Raw genomic sequence first — 27,270 nt, 5'->3', positions numbered from 1 at the left:
AACACAATCTCTTGCCCTGAAACAGTGTTTAAGTTGAATATAAAGCTGTTTCATGGAGTTAAAAAGGTAAAGAACAGAGTTTCAAAGTAAAGATTCTTCTTAAAAGGCATTCCCTTTTAGTCTAAAACACAATCTCTTGCCCTGAAACAGTGTTTAAGTTGAATATAAAGCTGTTTCATAGTGTTAAAAAGGTAAAGAACAGAGTTTCTAAGTAAAGATTCTTCTTATAATGCATTCCCTTTTAGTCTAAAACACAATCTCTTGCCCTGAAACAGTGTTTAAGTTGAATACAAAGCTGTTTCATACTGTGAAAAAGGTAAAGAACAGAGTTTCAAAGTAAAGATTCTTCTTATAATGCATTCCCTTTTAGTCTAAAACACAATCTCTTGCCCTGAAACAGTGTTTAAGCTGATTACAATGCATAGAAGCCCTGTTTCTTTGTGGTTAGAGGTGTACAAACAGAGTTGCAATTACTTTAAATTGTCACATTACAAAGACTTTGTTTCTCCCCTGTATAAACTCTTTTCACTTGAAATATGTGGTTTCTTAACACATTGTAAGTTATTCAGTTTGGTCAAAAACAAGATGTCTTGCTCTGAAACGCTGTATAAGCCGATTACAATGCATAGAAACCCTGTTTCGTTGTGGTGAGACGTGTTCAAACAGAGTTGCAATTACTTTAAATTGTCACATTACAAACACCTTGTTTCACCCCTCTATAAACTCTTTTCACTTGAAATATGTGGTTTCTTAACACATTGTAAGTTATTCAGTTTGGTTAAAAACAAGATGTCTTGCCCTGAAACAGTGTTTAAGTTGAATATAAAGCTGTTTCATAGTGTTAAAAAGGTAAAGAAGAGAGTTTGTAAGTCAAGATTCTTCTTATAATGCATTCCCTTTTAGTCTAAAACACAATCTCTTGCCCTGAAACAGTGTTTAAGTTGAATATAAAGCTGTTTCATGGAGTTAAAAAGGTAAAGAACAGAGTTTCAAAGTAAAGATTCTTCTTATACTGCATTCCCTTTTAGTCTAAAACACAATCTCTTGCCCTGAAACAGTGTTTAAGTTGAATATAAAGCTGTTTCATAGTGTTAAAAAGTTAAAGAACAGAGTTTCAATGTAAAGATTCTTCTTATAATGCATTCCCTTTTAGTCAAAAACACAATCTCTTGCCCTGAAACAGTGTTTAAGCTGAATACAAAGCTGTTTCATAGTGTGAAAAAGGTAAAGAACAGAGTTTCAAAGTAAAGATTCTTCTTATACTGCATTCCCTTTTAGTCTAAAACACAATCTCTTGCCCTGAAACAGTGTTTAAGTTGAATATAAAGCTGTTTCATAGTGTTAAAAAGTTAAAGAACAGAGTTTCAATGTAAAGATTCTTCTTATAATGCATTCCCTTTTAGTCTAAAACACAATCTCTTGCCCTGAAACAGTGTTTAAGCTGAATACAAAGCTGTTTCATAGTGTTAAAAAGGTAAAGAAGAGAGTTTGTAAGTCAAGATTCTTCTTATAATGCATTCCCTTTTAGTCTAAAACACAATCTCTTGCCCTGAAACAGTTTAAGTTGAATATAAAGCTGTTTCATGGAGTTAAAAAGGTAAAGAACAGAGTTTCAAAGTAAAGATTCTTCTTAAAAGGCATTCCCTTTTAGTCTAAAACACAATCTCTTGCCCTGAAACAGTGTTTAAGTTGAATATAAAGCTGTTTCATAGTGTTAAAAAGGTAAAGAACAGAGTTTCTAAGTAAAGATTCTTCTTATAATGCATTCCCTTTTAGTCTAAAAGACAATCTCTTGCCCTGAAACAGTGTTTAAGTTGAATATAAAGCTGTTTCATAGTGTTAAAAAGGTAAAGAACAGAGTTTCTAAGTAAAGATTCTTCTTATAATGCATTCCCTTTTAGTCTAAAACACAATCTCTTGCCCTGAAACAGTGTTTAAGTTGAATACAAAGCTGTTTCATACTGTGAAAAAGGTAAAGAACAGAGTTTCAAAGTAAAGATTCTTCTTACAATGCATTCCCTTTTAGTCTAAAACACAATCTCTTGCCCTGAAACAGTGTTTAAGCTGATTACAATGCATAGAAGCCCTGTTTCTTTGTGGTTAGAGGTGTACAAACAGAGTTGCAATTACTTTAAATTGTCACATTACAAAGACTTTGTTTCTCCCCTGTATAAACTCTTTTCACTTGAAATATGTGGTTTCTTAACACATTGTAAGTTATTCAGTTTGGTCAAAAACAAGATGTCTTGCTCTGAAACGCTGTATAAGCCGATTACAATGCATAGAAACCCTGTTTCGTTGTGGTGAGACGTGTTCAAACAGAGTTGCAATTACTTTAAATTGTCACATTACAAACACCTTGTTTCACCCCTCTATAAACTCTTTTCACTTGAAATATGTGGTTTCTTAACACATTGTAAGTTATTCAGTTTGGTTAAAAACAAGATGTCTTGCCCTGAAACAGTGTTTAAGTTGAATATAAAGCTGTTTCATAGTGTTAAAAAGGTAAAGAAGAGAGTTTGTAAGTCAAGATTCTTCTTATAATGCATTCCCTTTTAGTCTAAAACACAATCTCTTGCCCTGAAACAGTGTTTAAGTTGAATATAAAGCTGTTTCATGGAGTTAAAAAGGTAAAGAACAGAGTTTCAAAGTAAAGATTCTTCTTATACTGCATTCCCTTTTAGTCTAAAACACAATCTCTTGCCCTGAAACAGTGTTTAAGTTGAATATAAAGCTGTTTCATAGTGTTAAAAAGTTAAAGAACAGAGTTTCAATGTAAAGATTCTTCTTATAATGCATTCCCTTTTAGTCTAAAACACAATCTCTTGCCCTGAAACAGTGTTTAAGCTGAATACAAAGCTGTTTCATAGTGTGAAAAAGGTAAAGAACAGAGTTTCAAAGTAAAGATTCTTCTTATAATGCATTCCCTTTTAGTCTAAAACACAATCTCTTGCCCTGAAACAGTGTTTAAGCTGATTACAATGCATAGAAGCCCTGTTTCTTTGTGGTTAGAGGTGTATAAACAGAGTTGCAATTACTTTAAATTGTCACATTACAAAGACCTTGTTTCTCCCCTGTATAAACTCTTTTCACTTGAAATATGTGGTTTCTTAACACATTGTAAGTTATTCAGTTTGGTTAAAAACAAGATGTCTTGCCCTGAAACAGTGTTTTAGTTGAATATAAAGCTGTTTCATAGTGTTAAAAAGGTAAAGAACAGAGTTTCAAAGTAAAGATTCTTCTTAAAAGGCATTCCCTTTTAGTCTAAAACACAATCTCTTGCCCTGAAACAGTGTTTAAGTTGAATATAAAGCTGTTTCATAGTGTTAAAAAGGTAAAGAACAGAGTTTCTAAGTAAAGATTCTTCTTATAATGCATTCCCTTTTAGTCTAAAACACAATCTCTTGCCCTGAAACAGTGTTTAAGTTGAATATAAAGCTGTTTCATAGTGTTAAAAAGGTAAAGAACAGAGTTTCTAAGTAAAGATTCTTCTTATAATGCATTCCCTTTTAGTCTAAAACACAATCTCTTGCCCTGAAACAGTGTTTAAGTTGAATACAAAGCTGTTTCATACTGTGAAAAAGGTAAAGAACAGAGTTTCAAAGTAAAGATTCTTCTTATAATGCATTCCCTTTTAGTCTAAAACACAATCTCTTGCCCTGAAACAGTGTTTAAGCTGATTACAATGCATAGAAGCCCTGTTTCTTTGTGGTTAGAGGTGTACAAACAGAGTTGCAATTACTTTAAATTGTCACATTACAAAGACTTTGTTTCTCCCCTGTATAAACTCTTTTCACTTGAAATATGTGGTTTCTTAACACATTGTAAGTTATTCAGTTTGGTCAAAAACAAGATGTCTTGCTCTGAAACGCTGTATAAGCCGATTACAATGCATAGAAACCCTGTTTCGTTGTGGTGAGACGTGTTCAAACAGAGTTGCAATTACTTTAAATTGTCACATTACAAACACCTTGTTTCACCCCTCTATAAACTCTTTTCACTTGAAATATGTGGTTTCTTAACACATTGTAAGTTATTCAGTTTGGTTAAAAACAAGATGTCTTGCCCTGAAACAGTGTTTAAGTTGAATATAAAGCTGTTTCATAGTGTTAAAAAGGTAAAGAAGAGAGTTTGTAAGTCAAGATTCTTCTTATAATGCATTCCCTTTTAGTCTAAAACACAATCTCTTGCCCTGAAACAGTGTTTAAGCTGATTACAATGCATAGAAGCCCTGTTTCTTTGTGGTTAGAGGTGTATAAACAGAGTTGCAATTACTTTAAATTGTCACATTACAAAGACCTTGTTTCTCCCCTGTATAAACTCTTTTCACTTGAAATATGTGGTTTCTTAACACATTGTAAGTTATTCAGTTTGTTTAAAAACAAGATGTCTTGCTCTGAAACTATGTATAAGCCAATTATAATGCGTGGAAACGTTGCCTCCTTGTGGTTAGAGGTGTAAAAACAGAGTTGCAATTACTTTCAAGGGTCACATTAGAACCATGTTAAAACAACTTGTTCTCCCCTGGATAAACTCTTTTCACTTGAAATATGTGTTTTCTTAGGCTATTGTAAGTTATTCAGTTTGGTCAAAAACAAGATGTCTTGCTCTGAAACGCTGTATAGGCCGATTACAATGCATAGAAACCCTGTTTCGTTGTGGTGAGACGTGTTCAAACAGAGTTGCAATTACTTTAAATTGTCACATTACAAACACCTTGTTTCTCCCCTGTATAAACTCTTTTCACTTGAAATATGTGGTTTCTTAACACATTGTAAGTTATTCAGTTTGGTTAAAAACAAGATGTCTTGCCCTGAAACAGTGTTTAAGTTGAATATAAAGCTGTTTCATAGTGTTAAAAAGGTAAAGAAGAGAGTTTGTAAGTCAAGATTCTTCTTATAATGCATTCCCTTTTAGTCTAAAACACAATCTCTTGCCCTGAAACAGTGTTTAAGCTGATTACAATGCATAGAAGCCCTGTTTCTTTGTGGTTAGAGGTGTATAAACAGAGTTGCAATTACTTTAAATTGTCACATTACAAAGACCTTGTTTCTCCCCTGAATAAACTCTTTTCACTTGAAATATGTGGTTTCTTAACACATTGTAAGTTATTCAGTTTGTTTAAAAACAAGATGTCTTGCTCTGAAACTATGTATAAGCCAATTATAATGCGTGGAAACGTTGCCTCCTTGTGGTTAGAGGTGTAAAAACAGAGTTGCAATTACTTTCAAGGGTCACATTAGAACCATGTTAAAACAACTTGTTCTCCCCTGGATAAACTCTTTTCACTTGAAATATGTGTTTTCTTAGGCTATTGTAAGTTATTCAGTTTGGTTAAAAACAAGATGTCTTGCCCTGAAACAGTGTTTAAGTTGAATATAAAGCTGTTTCATTGTGTGAAAAAGGTAAAGAACAGGGTTTCAAAGTAAAGATTCTTCTTAAAAGGCATTCCCTTTTAGTCTAAAACACAATCTCTTGCCCTGAAACAGTGTTTAAGTTGAATATAAAGCTGTTTCATATTGTTAAAAAGGTAAAGAAGAGAGTTTGTAAGTAAAGATTATTCTTATAATGCATTCCCTTTTAGTCTAAAACACAATCTCTTGCCCTGAAACAGTGTTTAAGGTGAATACAAAGCTGTTTCATTGTGTGAAAAAGGTAAAGAACAGGGTTTCAAAGTAAAGATTCTTCTTAAAAGGCATTCCCTTTTAGTCTAAAACACAATCTCTTGCCCTGAAACAGTGTTTAAGTTGAATATAAAGCTGTTTCATAGTGTTAAAAAGGTAAAGAACAGAGTTTCTAAGTAAAGATTCTTCTTATAATGCATTCCCTTTTAGTCTAAAACACAATCTCTTGCCCTGAAACAGTGTTTAAGTTGAATACAAAGCTGTTTCATAGTGTGAAAAAGGTAAAGAACAGAGTTTCAAAGTAAAGATTCTTCTTATAATGCATTCCCTTTTAGTCTAAAACACAATCTCTTGCCCTGAAACAGTGTTTAAGCTGATTGCAATGCATAGAAGCCCTGTTTCTTTGTGGTTAGAGGTGTACAAACAGAGTTGCAATTACTTTAAATTGTCACATTACAAAGACTTTGTTTCTCCCCTGTATAAACTCTTTTCACTTGAAATATGTGGTTTCTTAACACATTGTAAGTTATTCAGTTTGGTCAAAAACAAGATGTCTTGCTCTGAAACGCTGTATAAGCCGATTACAATGCATAGAAACCCTGTTTCGTTGTGGTGAGACGTGTTCAAACAGAGTTGCAATTACTTTAAATTGTCACATTACAAACACCTTGTTTCACCCCTCTATAAACTCTTTTCACTTGAAATATGTGGTTTCTTAACATATTGTAAGTTATTCAGTTTGGTTAAAAACAAGATGTCTTGCCCTGAAACAGTGTTTAAGTTGAATATAAAGCTGTTTCATAGTGTTAAAAAGGTAAAGAACAGAGTTTCAAAGTAAAGATTCTTCTTATACTGCATTCCCTTTTAGTCTAAAACACAATCTCTTGCCCTGAAACAGTGTTTAAGTTGAATATAAAGCTGTTTCATAGTGTTAAAAAGGTAAAGAACAGAGTTTCAATGTAAAGATTCTTCTTATAATGCATTCCCTTTTAGTCTAAAACACAATCTCTTGCCCTGAAACAGTGTTTAAGTTGAATATAAAGCTGTTTCATAGTGTTAAAAAGGTAAAGAACAGAGTTTCTAAGTAAAGATTCTTCTTATAATGCATTCCCTTTTAGTCTAAAACACAATCTATTGCCCTGAAACAGTGTTTAAGTTGAATATAATGCTGTTTCATAGTGTTAAAAAGGTAAAGAACAGAGTTTCAAAGTAAAGATTCTTCTTATAATGCATTCCCTTTTAGTCTAAAACACAATCTCTTGCCCTGAAACAGTGTTTAAGGTGAATACAAAGCTGTTTCATTGTGTGAAAAAGGTAAAGAACAGAGTTTCAAAGTAAAGATTCTTCTTAAAAGGCATTCCCTTTTAGTCTAAAACACAATCTCTTGCCCTGAAACAGTGTTTAAGTTGAATATAAAGCTGTTTCATAGTGTTAAAAAGGTAAAGAAGAGAGTTTGTAAGTCAAGATTCTTCTTATAATGCATTCCCTTTTAGTCTAAAACACAATCTCTTGCCCTGAAACAGTGTTTAAGCTGATTACAATGCATAGAAGCCCTGTTTCTTTGTGGTTAGAGGTGTATAAACAGAGTTGCAATTACTTTAAATTGTCACATTACAAAGACCTTGTTTCTCCCCTGTATAAACTCTTTTCACTTGAAATATGTGGTTTCTTAACACATTGTAAGTTATTCAGTTTGTTTAAAAACAAGATGTCTTGCTCTGAAACTATGTATAAGCCAATTATAATGCGTGGAAACGTTGCCTCCTTGTGGTTAGAGGTGTAAAAACAGAGTTGCAATTACTTTCAAGGGTCACATTAGAACCATGTTAAAACAACTTGTTCTCCCCTGGATAAACTCTTTTCACTTGAAATATGTGTTTTCTTAGGCTATTGTAAGTTATTCAGTTTGGTTAAAAACAAGATGTCTTGCCCTGAAACAGTGTTTAAGTTGAATATAAAGCTGTTTCATTGTGTGAAAAAGGTAAAGAACAGGGTTTCAAAGTAAAGATTCTTCTTAAAAGGCATTCCCTTTTAGTCTAAAACACAATCTCTTGCCCTGAAACAGTGTTTAAGTTGAATACAAAGCTGTTTCATAGTGTGAAAAAGGTAAAGAACAGAGTTTCAAAGTAAAGATTCTTCTTATAATGCATTCCCTTTTAGTCTAAAACACAATCTCTTGCCCTGAAACAGTGTTTAAGTTGAATATAAAGCTGTTTCATAGTGTTAAAAAGGTAAAGAACAGAGTTTCAATGTAAAGATTCTTCTTATAATGCATTCCCTTTTAGTCTAAAACACAATCTCTTGCCCTGGAACAGTGTTTAAACTGAATACAAAGCTGTTTCATAGTGTGAAAAATGTAAAGAACAGAGTTTCAAAGTAAAGATTCTTCTTATAATGCATTCCCTTTTAGTCTAAAACACAATCTCTTGCCCTGAAACAGTGTTTAAGCTGAATACAAAGCTGTTTCATAGTGTGAAAAAGGTAAAGAACAGAGTTTCAAAGTAAAGATTCTTCTTATAATGCATTCCCTTTTAGTCTAAAACACAATCTCTTGCCCTGAAACAGTGTTTAAGGTGAATACAAAGCTGTTTCATTGTGTGAAAAAGGTAAAGAACAGGGTTTCAAAGTAAAGATTCTTCTTAAAAGGCATTCCCTTTTAGTCTAAAACACAATGTCTTGCCCTGAAACAGTGTTTAAGTTGAATATAAAGCTGTTTCATAGTGTTAAAAAGGTAAAGAACAGAGTTTCTAAGTAAAGATTCTTCTTATAATGCATTCCCTTTTAGTCTAAAACACAATCTCTTGCCCTGAAACAGTGTTTAAGTTGAATACAAAGCTGTTTCATAGTGTGAAAAAGGTAAAGAACAGAGTTTCAAAGTAAAGATTCTTCTTATAATGCATTCCCTTTTAGTCTAAAACACAATCTCTTGCCCTGAAACAGTGTTTAAGCTGATTGCAATGCATAGAAGCCCTGTTTCTTTGTGGTTAGAGGTGTACAAACAGAGTTGCAATTACTTTAAATTGTCACATTACAAAGACTTTGTTTCTCCCCTGTATAAACTCTTTTCACTTGAAATATGTGGTTTCTTAACACATTGTAAGTTATTCAGTTTGGTCAAAAACAAGATGTCTTGCTCTGAAACGCTGTATAAGCCGATTACAATGCATAGAAACCCTGTTTCGTTGTGGTGAGACGTGTTCAAACAGAGTTGCAATTACTTTAAATTGTCACATTACAAACACCTTGTTTCACCCCTCTATAAACTCTTTTCACTTGAAATATGTGGTTTCTTAACATATTGTAAGTTATTCAGTTTGGTTAAAAACAAGATGTCTTGCCCTGAAACAGTGTTTAAGTTGAATATAAAGCTGTTTCATAGTGTTAAAAAGGTAAAGAACAGAGTTTCAAAGTAAAGATTCTTCTTATACTGCATTCCCTTTTAGTCTAAAACACAATCTCTTGCCCTGAAACAGTGTTTAAGTTGAATATAAAGCTGTTTCATAGTGTTAAAAAGGTAAAGAACAGAGTTTCAATGTAAAGATTCTTCTTATAATGCATTCCCTTTTAGTCTAAAACACAATCTCTTGCCCTGGAACAGTGTTTAAGCTGAATACAAAGCTGTTTCATAGTGTGAAAAAGGTAAAGAACAGAGTTTCAAAGTAAAGATTCTTCTTATAATGCATTCCCTTTTAGTCTAAAACACAATCTCTTGCCCTGAAACAGTGTTTAAGTTGAATATAAAGCTGTTTCATAGTGTTAAAAAGGTAAAGAACAGAGTTTCAATGTAAAGATTCTTCTTATAATGCATTCCCTTTTAGTCTAAAACACAATCTCTTGCCCTGGAACAGTGTTTAAACTGAATACAAAGCTGTTTCATAGTGTGAAAAATGTAAAGAACAGAGTTTCAAAGTAAAGATTCTTCTTATAATGCATTCCCTTTTAGTCTAAAACACAATCTCTTGCCCTGAAACAGTGTTTAAGCTGAATACAAAGCTGTTTCATAGTGTGAAAAAGGTAAAGAACAGAGTTTCAAAGTAAAGATTCTTCTTATAATGCATTCCCTTTTAGTCTAAAACACAATCTCTTGCCCTGAAACAGTGTTTAAGCTGATTACAATGCATAGAAGCCCTGTTTCTTTGTGGTTAGAGGTGTATAAACAGAGTTGCAATTACTTTAAATTGTCACATTACAAAGACCTTGTTTCTCCCCTGTATAAACTCTTTTCACTTGAAATATGTGGTTTCTTAACACATTGTAAGTTATTCAGTTTGGTTAAAAACAAGATGTCTTGCCCTGAAACAGTGTTTTAGTTGAATATAAAGCTGTTTCATAGTGTTAAAAAGGTAAAGAACAGAGTTTCAAAGTAAAGATTCTTCTTAAAAGGCATTCCCTTTTAGTCTAAAACAGAATCTCTTGCCCTGAAACAGTGTTTAAGTTGAATATAAAGCTGTTTCATAGTGTTAAAAAGGTAAAGAACAGAGTTTCTAAGTAAAGATTCTTCTTATAATGCATTCCCTTTTAGTCTAAAACACAATCTCTTGCCCTGAAACAGTGTTTAAGCTGATTACAATGCATAGAAGCCCTGTTTCTTTGTGGTTAGAGGTGTACAAACAGAGTTGCAATTACTTTAAATTGTCACATTACAAAGACTTTGTTTCTCCCCTGTATAAACTCTTTTCACTTGAAATATGTGGTTTCTTAACACATTGTAAGTTATTCAGTTTGTTTAAAAACAAGATGTCTTGCTCTAAAACTATGTATAAGCCAATTATAATGCGTGGAAACGTTGCCTCCTTGTGGTTAGAGGTGTAAAAACAGAGTTGCAATTACTTTCAAGGGTCACATTAGAACCATGTTAAAACAACTTGTTCTCCCCTGGATAAACTCTTTTCACTTGAAATATGTGTTTTCTTAGGCTATTGTAAGTTATTCAGTTTGGTCAAAAACAAGATGTCTTGCTCTGAAACGCTGTATAAACCGATTACAATGCATAGAAACCCTGTTTCGTTGTGGTGAGACGTGTTCAAACAGAGTTGCAATTACTTTAATTGTCACATTACAAACACCTTGTTTCTCCCCTGTATAAACTCTTTTCACTTGAAATATGTGGTTTCTTAACACATTGTAAGTTATTCAGTTTGGTTAAAAACAAGATGTCTTGCCCTGAAACAGTGTTTTAGTTGAATATAAAGCTGTTTCATAGTGTTAAAAAGGTAAAGAACAGAGTTTCAAAGTAAAGATTCTTCTTATAATGCATTCCCTTTTAGTCTAAAACACAATCTATTGCCCTGAAACAGTGTTTAAGTTGAATATAATGCTGTTTCATAGTGTTAAAAAGGTAAAGAACAGAGTTTCAAAGTAAAGATTCTTCTTATAATGCATTCCCTTTTAGTCTAAAACACAATCTCTTGCCCTGAAACAGTGTTTAAGGTGAATACAAAGCTGTTTCATAGTGTTAAAAAGGTAAAGAACAGAGTTTCAAAGTAAAGATTCTTCTTATAATGCATTCCCTTTTAGTCTAAAACACAATCTCTTGCCCTGAAACAGTGTTTAAGTTGAATATAAAGCTGTTTCATAGTGTTAAAAAGGTAAAGAACAGAGTTTCTAAGTAAAGATTCTTCTTATAATGCATTCCCTTTTAGTCTAAAACACAATCTCTTGCCCTGAAACAGTGTTTAAGGTGAATACAAAGCTGTTTCATTGTGTGAAAAAGGTAAAGAACAGAGTTTCAAAGTAAAGATTCTTCTTAAAAGGCATTCCCTTTTAGTCTAAAACACAATCTCTTGCCCTGAAACAGTGTTTAAGTTGAATATAAAGCTGTTTCATAGTGTTAAAAAGGTAAAGAACAGAGTTTCAAAGTAAAGATTCTTCTTATAATGCATTCCCTTTTAGTCTAAAACACAATCTCTTGCCCTGAAACAGTGTTTAAGTTGAATATAAAGCTGTTTCATAGTGTTAAAAAGGTAAAGAACAGAGTTTCTAAGTAAAGATTCTTCTTATAATGCATTCCCTTTTAGTCTAAAACACAATCTCTTGCCCTGAAACAGTGTTTAAGCTGATTACAATGCATAGAAGCCCTGTTTCTTTGTGGTTAGAGGTGTACAAACAGAGTTGCAATTACTTTAAATTGTCACATTACAAAGACTTTGTTTCTCCCCTGTATAAACTCTTTTCACTTGAAATATGTGGTTTCTTAACACATTGTAAGTTATTCAGTTTGGTCAAAAACAAGATGTCTTGCTCTGAAACGCTGTATAAGCCGATTACAATGCATAGAAACCCTGTTTCGTTGTGGTGAGACGTGTTCAAACAGAGTTGCAATTACTTTAAATTGTCACATTACAAACACCTTGTTTCACCCCTCTATAAACTCTTTTCACTTGAAATATGTGGTTTCTTAACACATTGTAAGTTATTCAGTTTGGTTAAAAACAAGATGTCTTGCTCTGAAACTATGTATAAGCCAATTATAATGCGTGGAAACGTTGCCTCCTTGTGGTTAGAGGTGTAAAAACAGAGTTGCAATTACTTTCAAGGGTCACATTAGAACCATGTTAAAACAACTTGTTCTCCCCTGGATAAACTCTTTTCACTTGAAATATGTGTTTTCTTAGGCTATTGTAAGTTATTCAGTTTGGTCAAAAACAAGATGTCTTGCTCTGAAACGCTGTATAAGCCGATTACAATGCATAGAAACCCTGTTTCGTTGTGGTGAGACGTGTTCAAACAGAGTTGCAATTACTTTAAATTGTCACATTACAAACACCTTGTTTCTCCCCTGTATAAACTCTTTTCACTTGAAATATGTGGTTTCTTAACACATTGTAAGTTATTCAGTTTGGTTAAAAACAAGATGTCTTGCCCTGAAACAGTGTTTTAGTTGAATATAAAGCTGTTTCATAGTGTTAAAAAGGTAAAGAACAGAGTTTCAAAGTAAAGATTCTTCTTAAAAGGCATTCCCTTTTAGTCTAAAACACAATCTCTTGCCCTGAAACAGTGTTTAAGTTGAATATAAAGCTGTTTCATAGTGTTAAAAAGGTAAAGAACAGAGTTTCTAAGTAAAGATTCTTCTTATAATGCATTCCCTTTTAGTCTAAAACACAATCTATTGCCCTGAAACAGTGTTTAAGTTGAATATAATGCTGTTTCATAGTGTTAAAAAGGTAAAGAACAGAGTTTCAAAGTAAAGATTCTTCTTATAATGCATTCCCTTTTAGTCTAAAACACAATCTCTTGCCCTGAAACAGTGTTTAAGGTGAATACAAAGCTGTTTCATTGTGTGAAAAAGGTAAAGAACAGAGTTTCAAAGTAAAGATTCTTCTTAAAAGGCATTCCCTTTTAGTCTAAAACACAATCTCTTGCCCTGAAACAGTGTTTAAGTTGAATATAAAGCTGTTTCATAGTGTTAAAAAGGTAAAGAACAGAGTTTCTAAGTAAAGATTCTTCTTATAATGCATTCCCTTTTAGTCTAAAACACAATCTCTTGCCCTGAAACAGTGTTTAAGCTGATTACAATGCATAGAAGCCCTGTTTCTTTGTGGTTAGAGGTGTACAAACAGAGTTGCAATTACTTTAAATTGTCACATTACAAAGACTTTGTTTCTCCCCTGTATAAACTCTTTTCACTTGAAATATGTGGTTTCTTAACACATTGTAAGTTATTCAGTTTGGTCAAAAACAAGATGTCTTGCTCTGAAACGCTGTATAAGCCGATTACAATGCATAGAAACCCTGTTTCGTTGTGGTGAGACGTGTTCAAACAGAGTTGCAATTACTTTAAATTGTCACATTACAAACACCTTGTTTCACCCCTCTATAAACTCTTTTCACTTGAAATATGTGGTTTCTTAACACATTGTAAGTTATTCAGTTTGGTTAAAAACAAGATGTCTTGCTCTGAAACTATGTATAAGCCAATTATAATGCGTGGAAACGTTGCCTCCTTGTGGTTAGAGGTGTAAAAACAGAGTTGCAATTACTTTCAAGGGTCACATTAGAACCATGTTAAAACAACTTGTTCTCCCCTGGATAAACTCTTTTCACTTGAAATATGTGTTTTCTTAGGCTATTGTAAGTTATTCAGTTTGGTCAAAAACAAGATGTCTTGCTCTGAAACGCTGTATAAGCCGATTACAATGCATAGAAACCCTGTTTCGTTGTGGTGAGACGTGTTCAAACAGAGTTGCAATTACTTTAAATTGTCACATTACAAACACCTTGTTTCTCCCCTGTATAAACTCTTTTCACTTGAAATATGTGGTTTCTTAACACATTGTAAGTTATTCAGTTTGGTTAAAAACAAGATGTCTTGCCCTGAAACAGTGTTTTAGTTGAATATAAAGCTGTTTCATAGTGTTAAAAAGGTAAAGAACAGAGTTTCAAAGTAAAGATTCTTCTTAAAAGGCTTTCCCTTTTAGTCTAAAACACAATCTCTTGCCCTGAAACAGTGTTTAAGTTGAATATAAAGCTGTTTCATAGTGTTAAAAAGGTAAAGAACAGAGTTTCTAAGTAAAGATTCTTCTTATAATGCATTCCCTTTTAGTCTAAAACACAATCTATTGCCCTGAAACAGTGTTTAAGTTGAATATAATGCTGTTTCATAGTGTTAAAAAGGTAAAGAACAGAGTTTCAAAGTAAAGATTCTTCTTATAATGCATTCCCTTTTAGTCTAAAACACAATCTCTTGCCCTGAAACAGTGTTTAAGGTGAATACAAAGCTGTTTCATTGTGTGAAAAAGGTAAAGAACAGAGTTTCAAAGTAAAGATTCTTCTTAAAAGGCATTCCCTTTTAGTCTAAAACACAATCTCTTGCCCTGAAACAGTGTTTAAGTTGAATATAAAGCTGTTTCATAGTGTTAAAAAGGTAAAGAACAGAGTTTCTAAGTAAAGATTCTTCTTATAATGCATTCCCTTTTAGTCTAAAACACAATCTCTTGCCCTGAAACAGTGTTTAAGCTGATTACAATGCATAGAAGCCCTGTTTCTTTGTGGTTAGAGGTGTACAAACAGAGTTGCAATTACTTTAAATTGTCACATTACAAAGACTTTGTTTCTCCCCTGTATAAACTCTTTTCACTTGAAATATGTGGTTTCTTAACACATTGTAAGTTATTCAGTTTGGTCAAAAACAAGATGTCTTGCTCTGAAACGCTGTATAAGCCGATTACAATGCATAGAAACCCTGTTTCGTTGTGGTGAGACGTGTTCAAACAGAGTTGCAATTACTTTAAATTGTCACATTACAAACACCTTGTTTCACCCCTCTATAAACTCTTTTCACTTGAAATATGTGGTTTCTTAACACATTGTAAGTTATTCAGTTTGGTTAAAAACAAGATGTCTTGCTCTGAAACTATGTATAAGCCAATTATAATGCGTGGAAACGTTGCCTCCTTGTGGTTAGAGGTGTAAAAACAGAGTTGCAATTACTTTCAAGGGTCACATTAGAACCATGTTAAAACAACTTGTTCTCCCCTGGATAAACTCTTTTCACTTGAAATATGTGTTTTCTTAGGCTATTGTAAGTTATTCAGTTTGGTCAAAAACAAGATGTCTTGCTCTGAAACGCTGTATAAGCCGATTACAATGCATAGAAACCCTGTTTCGTTGTGGTGAGACGTGTTCAAACAGAGTTGCAATTACTTTAAATTGTCACATTACAAACACCTTGTTTCTCCCCTGTATAAACTCTTTTCACTTGAAATATGTGGTTTCTTAACACATTGTAAGTTATTCAGTTTGGTTAAAAACAAGATGTCTTGCCCTGAAACAGTGTTTTAGTTGAATATAAAGCTGTTTCATAGTGTTAAAAAGGTAAAGAACAGAGTTTCAAAGTAAAGATTCTTCTTAAAAGGCTTTCCCTTTTAGTCTAAAACACAATCTCTTGCCCTGAAACAGTGTTTAAGTTGAATATAAAGCTGTTTCATAGTGTTAAAAAGGTAAAGAACAGAGTTTCTAAGTAAAGATTCTTCTTATAATGCATTCCCTTTTAGTCTAAAACACAATCTATTGCCCTGAAACAGTGTTTAAGTTGAATATAATGCTGTTTCATAGTGTTAAAAAGGTAAAGAACAGAGTTTCAAAGTAAAGATTCTTCTTATAATGCATTCCCTTTTAGTCTAAAACACAATCTCTTGCCCTGAAACAGTGTTTAAGGTGAATACAAAGCTGTTTCATTGTGTGAAAAAGGTAAAGAACAGAGTTTCAAAGTAAAGATTCTTCTTAAAAGGCATTCCCTTTTAGTCTAAAACACAATCTCTTGCCCTGAAACAGTGTTTAAGTTGAATATAAAGCTGTTTCATAGTGTTAAAAAGGTAAAGAACAGAGTTTCTAAGTAAAGATTCTTCTTATAATGCATTCCCTTTTAGTCTAAAACACAATCTCTTGCCCTGAAACAGTGTTTAAGCTGATTACAATGCATAGAAGCCCTGTTTCTTTGTGGTTAGAGGTGTACAAACAGAGTTGCAATTACTTTAAATTGTCACATTACAAAGACTTTGTTTCTCCCCTGTATAAACTCTTTTCACTTGAAATATGTGGTTTCTTAACACATTGTAAGTTATTCAGTTTGTTTAAAAACAAGATGTCTTGCTCTAAAACTATGTATAAGCCAATTATAATGCGTGGAAACGTTGCCTCCTTGTGGTTAGAGGTGTAAAAACAGAGTTGCAATTACTTTCAAGGGTCACATTAGAACCATGTTAAAACAACTTGTTCTCCCCTGGATAAACTCTTTTCACTTGAAATATGTGTTTTCTTAGGCTATTGTAAGTTATTCAGTTTGGTCAAAAACAAGATGTCTTGCACTGAAACGCTGTATAAGCCGATTACAATGCATAGAAACCCTGTTTCGTTGTGGTGAGACGTGTTCAAACAGAGTTGCAATTACTTTAATTGTCACATTACAAACACCTTGTTTCTCCCCTGTATAAACTCTTTTCACTTGAAATATGTGGTTTCTTAACACATTGTAAGTTATTCAGTTTGGTTAAAAACAAGATGTCTTGCCCTGAAACAGTGTTTAAGTTGAATATAAAGCTGTTTCATAGTGTTAAAAAGGTAAAGAACAGAGTTTCTAAGTAAAGATTCTTCTTATAATGCATTCCCTTTTAGTCTAAAACACAATCTCTTGCCCTGAAACAGTGTTTAAGGTGAATACAAAGCTGTTTCATTGTGTGAAAAAGGTAAAGAACAGAGTTTCAAAGTAAAGATTCTTCTTAAAAGGCATTCCCTTTTAGTCTAAAACACAATCTCTTGCCCTGAAACAGTGTTTAAGTTGAATATAAAGCTGTTTCATAGTGTTAAAAAGGTAAAGAACAGAGTTTCAAAGTAAAGATTCTTCTTATAATGCATTCCCTTTTAGTCTAAAACACAATCTCTTGCCCTGAAACAGTGTTTAAGTTGAATATAAAGCTGTTTCATAGTGTTAAAAAGGTAAAGAACAGAGTTTCTAAGTAAAGATTCTTCTTATAATGCATTCCCTTTTAGTCTAAAACACAATCTCTTGCCCTGAAACAGTGTTTAAGCTGATTACAATGCATAGAAGCCCTGTTTCTTTGTGGTTAGAGGTGTACAAACAGAGTTGCAATTACTTTAAATTGTCACATTACAAAGACTTTGTTTCTCCCCTGTATAAACTCTTTTCACTTGAAATATGTGGTTTCTTAACACATTGTAAGTTATTCAGTTTGGTCAAAAACAAGATGTCTTGCTCTGAAACGCTGTATAAGCCGATTACAATGCATAGAAACCCTGTTTCGTTGTGGTGAGACGTGTTCAAACAGAGTTGCAATTACTTTAAATTGTCACATTACAAACACCTTGTTTCACCCCTCTATAAACTCTTTTCACTTGAAATATGTGGTTTCTTAACACATTGTAAGTTATTCAGTTTGGTTAAAAACAAGATGTCTTGCTCTGAAACTATGTATAAGCCAATTATAATGCGTGGAAACGTTGCCTCCTTGTGGTTAGAGGTGTAAAAACAGAGTTGCAATTACTTTCAAGGGTCACATTAGAACCATGTTAAAACAACTTGTTCTCCCCTGGATAAACTCTTTTCACTTGAAATATGTGTTTTCTTAGGCTATTGTAAGTTATTCAGTTTGGTCAAAAACAAGATGTCTTGCTCTGAAACGCTGTATAAGCCGATTACAATGCATAGAAACCCTGTTTCGTTGTGGTGAGACGTGTTCAAACAGAGTTGCAATTACTTTAAATTGTCACATTGCAAACACCTTGTTTCTTCCCTGTATAAACTCTTTTCACTTGAAATATGTGGTTTCTTAACACATTGTAAGTTATTCAGTTTGGTTAAAAACAAGATGTCTTGCCCTGAAACAGTGTTTTAGTTGAATATAAAGCTGTTTCATAGTGTTAAAAAGGTAAAGAACAGAGTTTCAAAGTAAAGATTCTTCTTAAAAGGCATTCCCTTTTAGTCTAAAACACAATCTCTTGCCCTGAAACAGTGTTTAAGTTGAATATAAAGCTGTTTCATAGTGTTAAAAAGGTAAAGAACAGAGTTTCTAAGTAAAGATTCTTCTTATAATGCATTCCCTTTTAGTCTAAAACACAATCTATTGCCCTGAAACAGTGTTTAAGTTGAATATAATGCTGTTTCATAGTGTTAAAAAGGTAAAGAACAGAGTTTCAAAGTAAAGATTCTTCTTATAATGCATTCCCTTTTAGTCTAAAACACAATCTCTTGCCCTGGAACAGTGTTTAAGCTGAATACAAAGCTGTTTCATAGTGTGAAAAAGGTAAAGAACAGAGTTTCAAAGTAAAGATTCTTCTTATAATGCATTCCCTTTTAGTCTAAAACACAATCTCTTGCCCTGAAACAGTGTTTAAGTTGAATATAAAGCTGTTTCATAGTGTTAAAAAGGTAAAGAACAGAGTTTCAATGTAAAGATTCTTCTTATAATGCATTCCCTTTTAGTCTAAAACACAATCTCTTGCCCTGGAACAGTGTTTAAACTGAATACAAAGCTGTTTCATAGTGTGAAAAATGTAAAGAACAGAGTTTCAAAGTAAAGATTCTTCTTATAATGCATTCCCTTTTAGTCTAAAACACAATCTCTTGCCCTGAAACAGTGTTTAAGCTGAATACAAAGCTGTTTCATAGTGTGAAAAAGGTAAAGAACAGAGTTTCAAAGTAAAGATTCTTCTTATAATGCATTCCCTTTTAGTCTAAAACACAATCTCTTGCCCTGAAACAGTGTTTAAGCTGATTACAATGCATAGAAGCCCTGTTTCTTTGTGGTTAGAGGTGTATAAACAGAGTTGCAATTACTTTAAATTGTCACATTACAAAGACCTTGTTTCTCCCCTGTATAAACTCTTTTCACTTGAAATATGTGGTTTCTTAACACATTGTAAGTTATTCAGTTTGGTTAAAAACAAGATGTCTTGCCCTGAAACAGTGTTTTAGTTGAATATAAAGCTGTTTCATAGTGTTAAAAAGGTAAAGAACAGAGTTTCAAAGTAAAGATTCTTCTTAAAAGGCATTCCCTTTTAGTCTAAAACAGAATCTCTTGCCCTGAAACAGTGTTTAAGTTGAATATAAAGCTGTTTCATAGTGTTAAAAAGGTAAAGAACAGAGTTTCTAAGTAAAGATTCTTCTTATAATGCATTCCCTTTTAGTCTAAAACACAATCTCTTGCCCTGAAACAGTGTTTAAGTTGAATATAAAGCTGTTTCATAGTGTTAAAAAGGTAAAGAACAGAGTTTCTAAGTAAAGATTCTTCTTATAATGCATTCCCTTTTAGTCTAAAACACAATCTCTTGCCCTGAAACAGTGTTTAAGTTGAATACAAAGCTGTTTCATAGTGTGAAAAAGGTAAAGAACAGAGTTTCAAAGTAAAGATTCTTCTTATAATGCATTCCCTTTTAGTCTAAAACACAATCTCTTGCCCTGAAACAGTGTTTAAGCTGATTACAATGCATAGAAGCCCTGTTTCTTTGTGGTTAGAGGTGTACAAACAGAGTTGCAATTACTTTAAATTGTCACATTACAAAGACTTTGTTTCTCCCCTGTATAAACTCTTTTCACTTGAAATATGTGGTTTCTTAACACATTGTAAGTTATTCAGTTTGTTTAAAAACAAGATGTCTTGCTCTAAAACTATGTATAAGCCAATTATAATGCGTGGAAACGTTGCCTCCTTGTGGTTAGAGGTGTAAAAACAGAGTTGCAATTACTTTCAAGGGTCACATTAGAACCATGTTAAAACAACTTGTTCTCCCCTGGATAAACTCTTTTCACTTGAAATATGTGTTTTCTTAGGCTATTGTAAGTTATTCAGTTTGGTCAAAAACAAGATGTCTTGCTCTGAAACGCTGTATAAACCGATTACAATGCATAGAAACCCTGTTTCGTTGTGGTGAGACGTGTTCAAACAGAGTTGCAATTACTTTAATTGTCACATTACAAACACCTTGTTTCTCCCCTGTATAAACTCTTTTCACTTGAAATATGTGGTTTCTTAACACATTGTAAGTTATTCAGTTTGGTTAAAAACAAGATGTCTTGCCCTGAAACAGTGTTTAAGTTGAATATAAAGCTGTTTCATAGTGTTAAAAAGGTAAAGAACAGAGTTTCTAAGTAAAGATTCTTCTTATAATGCATTCCCTTTTAGTCTAAAACACAATCTCTTGCCCTGAAACAGTGTTTAAGGTGAATACAAAGCTGTTTCATTGTGTGAAAAAGGTAAAGAACAGAGTTTCAAAGTAAAGATTCTTCTTAAAAGGCATTCCCTTTTAGTCTAAAACACAATCTCTTGCCCTGAAACAGTGTTTAAGTTGAATATAAAGCTGTTTCATAGTGTTAAAAAGGTAAAGAACAGAGTTTCAAAGTAAAGATTCTTCTTATAATGCATTCCCTTTTAGTCTAAAACACAATCTCTTGCCCTGAAACAGTGTTTAAGCTGATTACAATGCATAGAAGCCCTGTTTCTTTGTGGTTAGAGGTGTACAAACAGAGTTGCAATTACTTTAAATTGTCACATTACAAAGACTTTCTTTCTCCCCTGTATAAACTCTTTTCACTTGAAATATGTGGTTTCTTAACACATTGTAAGTTATTCAGTTTGTTTAAAAACAAGATGTCTTGCTCTAAAACTATGTATAAGCCAATTATAATGCGTGGAAACGTTGCCTCCTTGTGGTTAGAGGTGTAAAAACAGAGTTGCAATTACTTTCAAGGGTCACATTAGAACCATGTTAAAACAACTTGTTCTCCCCTGGATAAACTCTTTTCACTTGAAATATGTGTTTTCTTAGGCTATTGTAAGTTATTCAGTTTGGTCAAAAACAAGATGTCTTGCACTGAAACGCTGTATAAGCCGATTACAATGCATAGAAACCCTGTTTCGTTGTGGTGAGACGTGTTCAAACAGAGTTGCAATTACTTTAATTGTCACATTACAAACACCTTGTTTCTCCCCTGTATAAACTCTTTTCACTTGAAATATGTGGTTTCTTAACACATTGTAAGTTATTCAGTTTGGTTAAAAACAAGATGTCTTGCCCTGAAACAGTGTTTAAGTTGAATATAAAGCTGTTTCATAGTGTTAAAAAGGTAAAGAACAGAGTTTCTAAGTAAAGATTCTTCTTATAATGCATTCCCTTTTAGTCTAAAACACAATCTCTTGCCCTGAAACAGTGTTTAAGGTGAATACAAAGCTGTTTCATTGTGTGAAAAAGGTAAAGAACAGAGTTTCAAAGTAAAGATTCTTCTTAAAAGGCATTCCCTTTTAGTCTAAAACACAATCTCTTGCCCTGAAACAGTGTTTAAGTTGAATATAAAGCTGTTTCATAGTGTTAAAAAGGTAAAGAACAGAGTTTCAAAGTAAAGATTCTTCTTATAATGCATTCCCTTTTAGTCTAAAACACAATCTCTTGCCCTGAAACAGTGTTTAAGTTGAATATAAAGCTGTTTCATAGTGTTAAAAAGGTAAAGAACAGAGTTTCTAAGTAAAGATTCTTCTTATAATGCATTCCCTTTTAGTCTAAAACACAATCTCTTGCCCTGAAACAGTGTTTAAGTTGAATATAAAGCTGTTTCATAGTGTTAAAAAGGTAAAGAACAGAGTTTCAATGTAAAGATTCTTCTTATAATGCATTCCCTTTTAGTCTAAAACACAATCTCTTGCCCTGGAACAGTGTTTAAACTGAATACAAAGCTGTTTCATAGTGTGAAAAATGTAAAGAACAGAGTTTCAAAGTAAAGATTCTTCTTATAATGCATTCCCTTTTAGTCTAAAACACAATCTCTTGCCCTGAAACAGTGTTTAAGCTGAATACAAAGCTGTTTCATAGTGTGAAAAAGGTAAAGAACAGAGTTTCAAAGTAAAGATTCTTCTTATAATGCATTCCCTTTTAGTCTAAAACACAATCTCTTGCCCTGAAACAGTGTTTAAGCTGATTACAATGCATAGAAGCCCTGTTTCTTTGTGGTTAGAGGTGTATAAACAGAGTTGCAATTACTTTAAATTGTCACATTACAAAGACCTTGTTTCTCCCCTGTATAAACTCTTTTCACTTGAAATATGTGGTTTCTTAACACATTGTAAGTTATTCAGTTTGGTTAAAAACAAGATGTCTTGCCCTGAAACAGTGTTTTAGTTGAATATAAAGCTGTTTCATAGTGTTAAAAAGGTAAAGAACAGAGTTTCAAAGTAAAGATTCTTCTTAAAAGGCATTCCCTTTTAGTCTAAAACAGAATCTCTTGCCCTGAAACAGTGTTTAAGTTGAATATAAAGCTGTTTCATAGTGTTAAAAAGGTAAAGAACAGAGTTTCTAAGTAAAGATTCTTCTTATAATGCATTCCCTTTTAGTCTAAAACACAATCTCTTGCCCTGAAACAGTGTTTAAGTTGAATATAAAGCTGTTTCATAGTGTTAAAAAGGTAAAGAACAGAGTTTCTAAGTAAAGATTCTTCTTATAATGCATTCCCTTTTAGTCTAAAACACAATCTCTTGCCCTGAAACAGTGTTTAAGTTGAATACAAAGCTGTTTCATAGTGTGAAAAAGGTAAAGAACAGAGTTTCAAAGTAAAGATTCTTCTTATAATGCATTCCCTTTTAGTCTAAAACACAATCTCTTGCCCTGAAACAGTGTTTAAGCTGATTACAATGCATAGAAGCCCTGTTTCTTTGTGGTTAGAGGTGTACAAACAGAGTTGCAATTACTTTAAATTGTCACATTACAAAGACTTTGTTTCTCCCCTGTATAAACTCTTTTCACTTGAAATATGTGGTTTCTTAACACATTGTAAGTTATTCAGTTTGTTTAAAAACAAGATGTCTTGCTCTAAAACTATGTATAAGCCAATTATAATGCGTGGAAACGTTGCCTCCTTGTGGTTAGAGGTGTAAAAACAGAGTTGCAATTACTTTCAAGGGTCACATTAGAACCATGTTAAAACAACTTGTTCTCCCCTGGATAAACTCTTTTCACTTGAAATATGTGTTTTCTTAGGCTATTGTAAGTTATTCAGTTTGGTCAAAAACAAGATGTCTTGCTCTGAAACGCTGTATAAACCGATTACAATGCATAGAAACCCTGTTTCGTTGTGGTGAGACGTGTTCAAACAGAGTTGCAATTACTTTAATTGTCACATTACAAACACCTTGTTTCTCCCCTGTATAAACTCTTTTCACTTGAAATATGTGGTTTCTTAACACATTGTAAGTTATTCAGTTTGGTTAAAAACAAGATGTCTTGCCCTGAAACAGTGTTTAAGTTGAATATAAAGCTGTTTCATAGTGTTAAAAAGGTAAAGAACAGAGTTTCTAAGTAAAGATTCTTCTTATAATGCATTCCCTTTTAGTCTAAAACACAATCTCTTGCCCTGAAACAGTGTTTAAGGTGAATACAAAGCTGTTTCATTGTGTGAAAAAGGTAAAGAACAGAGTTTCAAAGTAAAGATTCTTCTTAAAAGGCATTCCCTTTTAGTCTAAAACACAATCTCTTGCCCTGAAACAGTGTTTAAGTTGAATATAAAGCTGTTTCATAGTGTTAAAAAGGTAAAGAACAGAGTTTCAAAGTAAAGATTCTTCTTATAATGCATTCCCTTTTAGTCTAAAACACAATCTCTTGCCCTGAAACAGTGTTTAAGCTGATTACAATGCATAGAAGCCCTGTTTCTTTGTGGTTAGAGGTGTACAAACAGAGTTGCAATTACTTTAAATTGTCACATTACAAAGACTTTGTTTCTGCCCTGTATAAACTCTTTTCACTTGAAATATGTGGTTTCTTAACACATTGTAAGTTATTCAGTTTGGTCAAAAACAAGATGTCTTGCTCTGAAACGCTGTATAAGCCGATTACAATGCATAGAAACCCTGTTTCGTTGTGGTGAGACGTGTTCAAACAGAGTTGCAATTACTTTAAATTGTCACATTACAAACACCTTGTTTCACCCCTCTATAAACTCTTTTCACTTGAAATATGTGGTTTCTTAACACATTGTAAGTTATTCAGTTTGGTTAAAAACAAGATGTCTTGCTCTGAAACTATGTATAAGCCAATTATAATGCGTGGAAACGTTGCCTCCTTGTGGTTAGAGGTGTAAAAACAGAGTTGCAATTACTTTCAAGGGTCACATTAGAACCATGTTAAAACAACTTGTTCTCCCCTGGATAAACTCTTTTCACTTGAAATATGTGTTTTCTTAGGCTATTGTAAGTTATTCAGTTTGGTCAAAAACAAGATGTCTTGCTCTGAAACGCTGTATAAGCCGATTACAATGCATAGAAACCCTGTTTCGTTGTGGTGAGACGTGTTCAAACAGAGTTGCAATTACTTTAAATTGTCACATTACAAACACCTTGTTTCTCCCCTGTATAAACTCTTTTCACTTGAAATATGTGGTTTCTTAACACATTGTAAGTTATTCAGTTTGGTTAAAAACAAGATGTCTTGCCCTGAAAGTGTTTTAGTTGAATATAAAGCTGTTTCATAGTGTTAAAAAGGTAAAGAACAGAGTTTCAAAGTAAAGATTCTTCTTAAAAGGCATTCCCTTTTAGTCTAAAACACAATCTCTTGCCCTGAAACAGTGTTTAAGTTGAATATAAAGCTGTTTCATAGTGTTAAAAAGGTAAAGAACAGAGTTTCTAAGTAAAGATTCTTCTTATAATGCATTCCCTTTTAGTCTAAAACACAATCTATTGCCCTGAAACAGTGTTTAAGTTGAATATAATGCTGTTTCATAGTGTTAAAAAGGTAAAGAACAGAGTTTCAAAGTAAAGATTCTTCTTATAATGCATTCCCTTTTAGTCTAAAACACAATCTCTTGCCCTGAAACAGTGTTTAAGGTGAATACAAAGCTGTTTCATTGTGTGAAAAAGGTAAAGAACAGAGTTTCAAAGTAAAGATTCTTCTTAAAAGGCATTCCCTTTTAGTCTAAAACACAATCTCTTGCCCTGAAACAGTGTTTAAGTTGAATATAAAGCTGTTTCATAGTGTTAAAAAGGTAAAGAACAGAGTTTCTAAGTAAAGATTCTTCTTATAATGCATTCCCTTTTAGTCTAAAACACAATCTCTTGCCCTGAAACAGTGTTTAAGCTGATTACAATGCATAGAAGCCCTGTTTCTTTGTGGTTAGAGGTGTACAAACAGAGTTGCAATTACTTTAAATTGTCACATTACAAAGACTTTGTTTCTCCCCTGTATAAACTCTTTTCACTTGAAATATGTGGTTTCTTAACACATTGTAAGTTATTCAGTTTGGTCAAAAACAAGATGTCTTGCTCTGAAACGCTGTATAAGCCGATTACAATGCATAGAAACCCTGTTTCGTTGTGGTGAGACGTGTTCAAACAGAGTTGCAATTACTTTAAATTGTCACATTACAAACACCTTGTTTCACCCCTCTATAAACTCTTTTCACTTGAAATATGTGGTTTCTTAACACATTGTAAGTTATTCAGTTTGGTTAAAAACAAGATGTCTTGCTCTGAAACTATGTATAAGCCAATTATAATGCGTGGAAACGTTGCCTCCTTGTGGTTAGAGGTGTAAAAACAGAGTTGCAATTACTTTCAAGGGTCACATTAGAACCATGTTAAAACAACTTGTTCTCCCCTGGATAAACTCTTTTCACTTGAAATATGTGTTTTCTTAGGCTATTGTAAGTTATTCAGTTTGGTCAAAAACAAGATGTCTTGCTCTGAAACGCTGTATAAGCCGATTACAATGCATAGAAACCCTGTTTCGTTGTGGTGAGACGTGTTCAAACAGAGTTGCAATTACTTTAAATTGTCACATTACAAACACCTTGTTTCTCCCCTGTATAAACTCTTTTCACTTGAAATATGTGGTTTCTTAACACATTGTAAGTTATTCAGTTTGGTTAAAAACAAGATGTCTTGCCCTGAAACAGTGTTTTAGTTGAATATAAAGCTGTTTCATAGTGTTAAAAAGGTAAAGAACAGAGTTTCAAAGTAAAGATTCTTCTTAAAAGGCATTCCCTTTTAGTCTAAAACACAATCTCTTGCCCTGAAACAGTGTTTAAGTTGAATATAAAGCTGTTTCATAGTGTTAAAAAGGTAAAGAACAGAGTTTCTAAGTAAAGATTCTTCTTATAATGCATTCCCTTTTAGTCTAAAACACAATCTATTGCCCTGAAACAGTGTTTAAGTTGAATATAATGCTGTTTCATAGTGTTAAAAAGGTAAAGAACAGAGTTTCAAAGTAAAGATTCTTCTTATAATGCATTCCCTTTTAGTCTAAAACACAATCTCTTGCCCTGAAACAGTGTTTAAGGTGAATACAAAGCTGTTTCATTGTGTGAAAAAGGTAAAGAACAGAGTTTCAAAGTAAAGATTCTTCTTAAAAGGCATTCCCTTTTAGTCTAAAACACAATCTCTTGCCCTGAAACAGTGTTTAAGTTGAATATAAAGCTGTTTCATAGTGTTAAAAAGGTAAAGAACAGAGTTTCTAAGTAAAGATTCTTCTTATAATGCATTCCCTTTTAGTCTAAAACACAATCTCTTGCTCTGAAACGCTGTATAAGCCGATTACAATGCATAGAAACCCTGTTTCGTTGTGGTGAGACGTGTTCAAACAGAGTTGCAATTACTTTAAATTGTCACATTACAAACACCTTGTTTCACCCCTCTATAAACTCTTTTCACTTGAAATATGTGGTTTCTTAACACATTGTAAGTTATTCAGTTTGGTTAAAAACAAGATGTCTTGCTCTGAAACTATGTATAAGCCAATTATAATGCGTGGAAACGTTGCCTCCTTGTGGTTAGAGGTGTAAAAACAGAGTTGCAATTACTTTCAAGGGTCACATTAGAACCATGTTAAAACAACTTGTTCTCCCCTGGATAAACTCTTTTCACTTGAAATATGTGTTTTCTTAGGCTATTGTAAGTTATTCAGTTTGGTCAAAAACAAGATGTCTTGCTCTGAAACGCTGTATAAGCCGATTACAATGCATAGAAACCCTGTTTCGTTGTGGTGAGACGTGTTCAAACAGAGTTGCAATTACTTTAAATTGTCACATTACAAACACCTTGTTTCTCCCCTGTATAAACTCTTTTCACTTGAAATATGTGGTTTCTTAACACATTGTAAGTTATTCAGTTTGGTTAAAAACAAGATGTCTTGCCCTGAAACAGTGTTTTAGTTGAATATA

Source organism: Electrophorus electricus, chromosome 5 (genome assembly GCF_041902795.1).
Source record: "Electrophorus electricus isolate QZ-2024a chromosome 5, ASM4190279v1, whole genome shotgun sequence".
Lineage (NCBI taxonomy): Eukaryota > Metazoa > Chordata > Actinopteri > Gymnotiformes > Gymnotidae > Electrophorus > Electrophorus electricus.
This window is presented reverse-complemented; position numbering follows the sequence as displayed.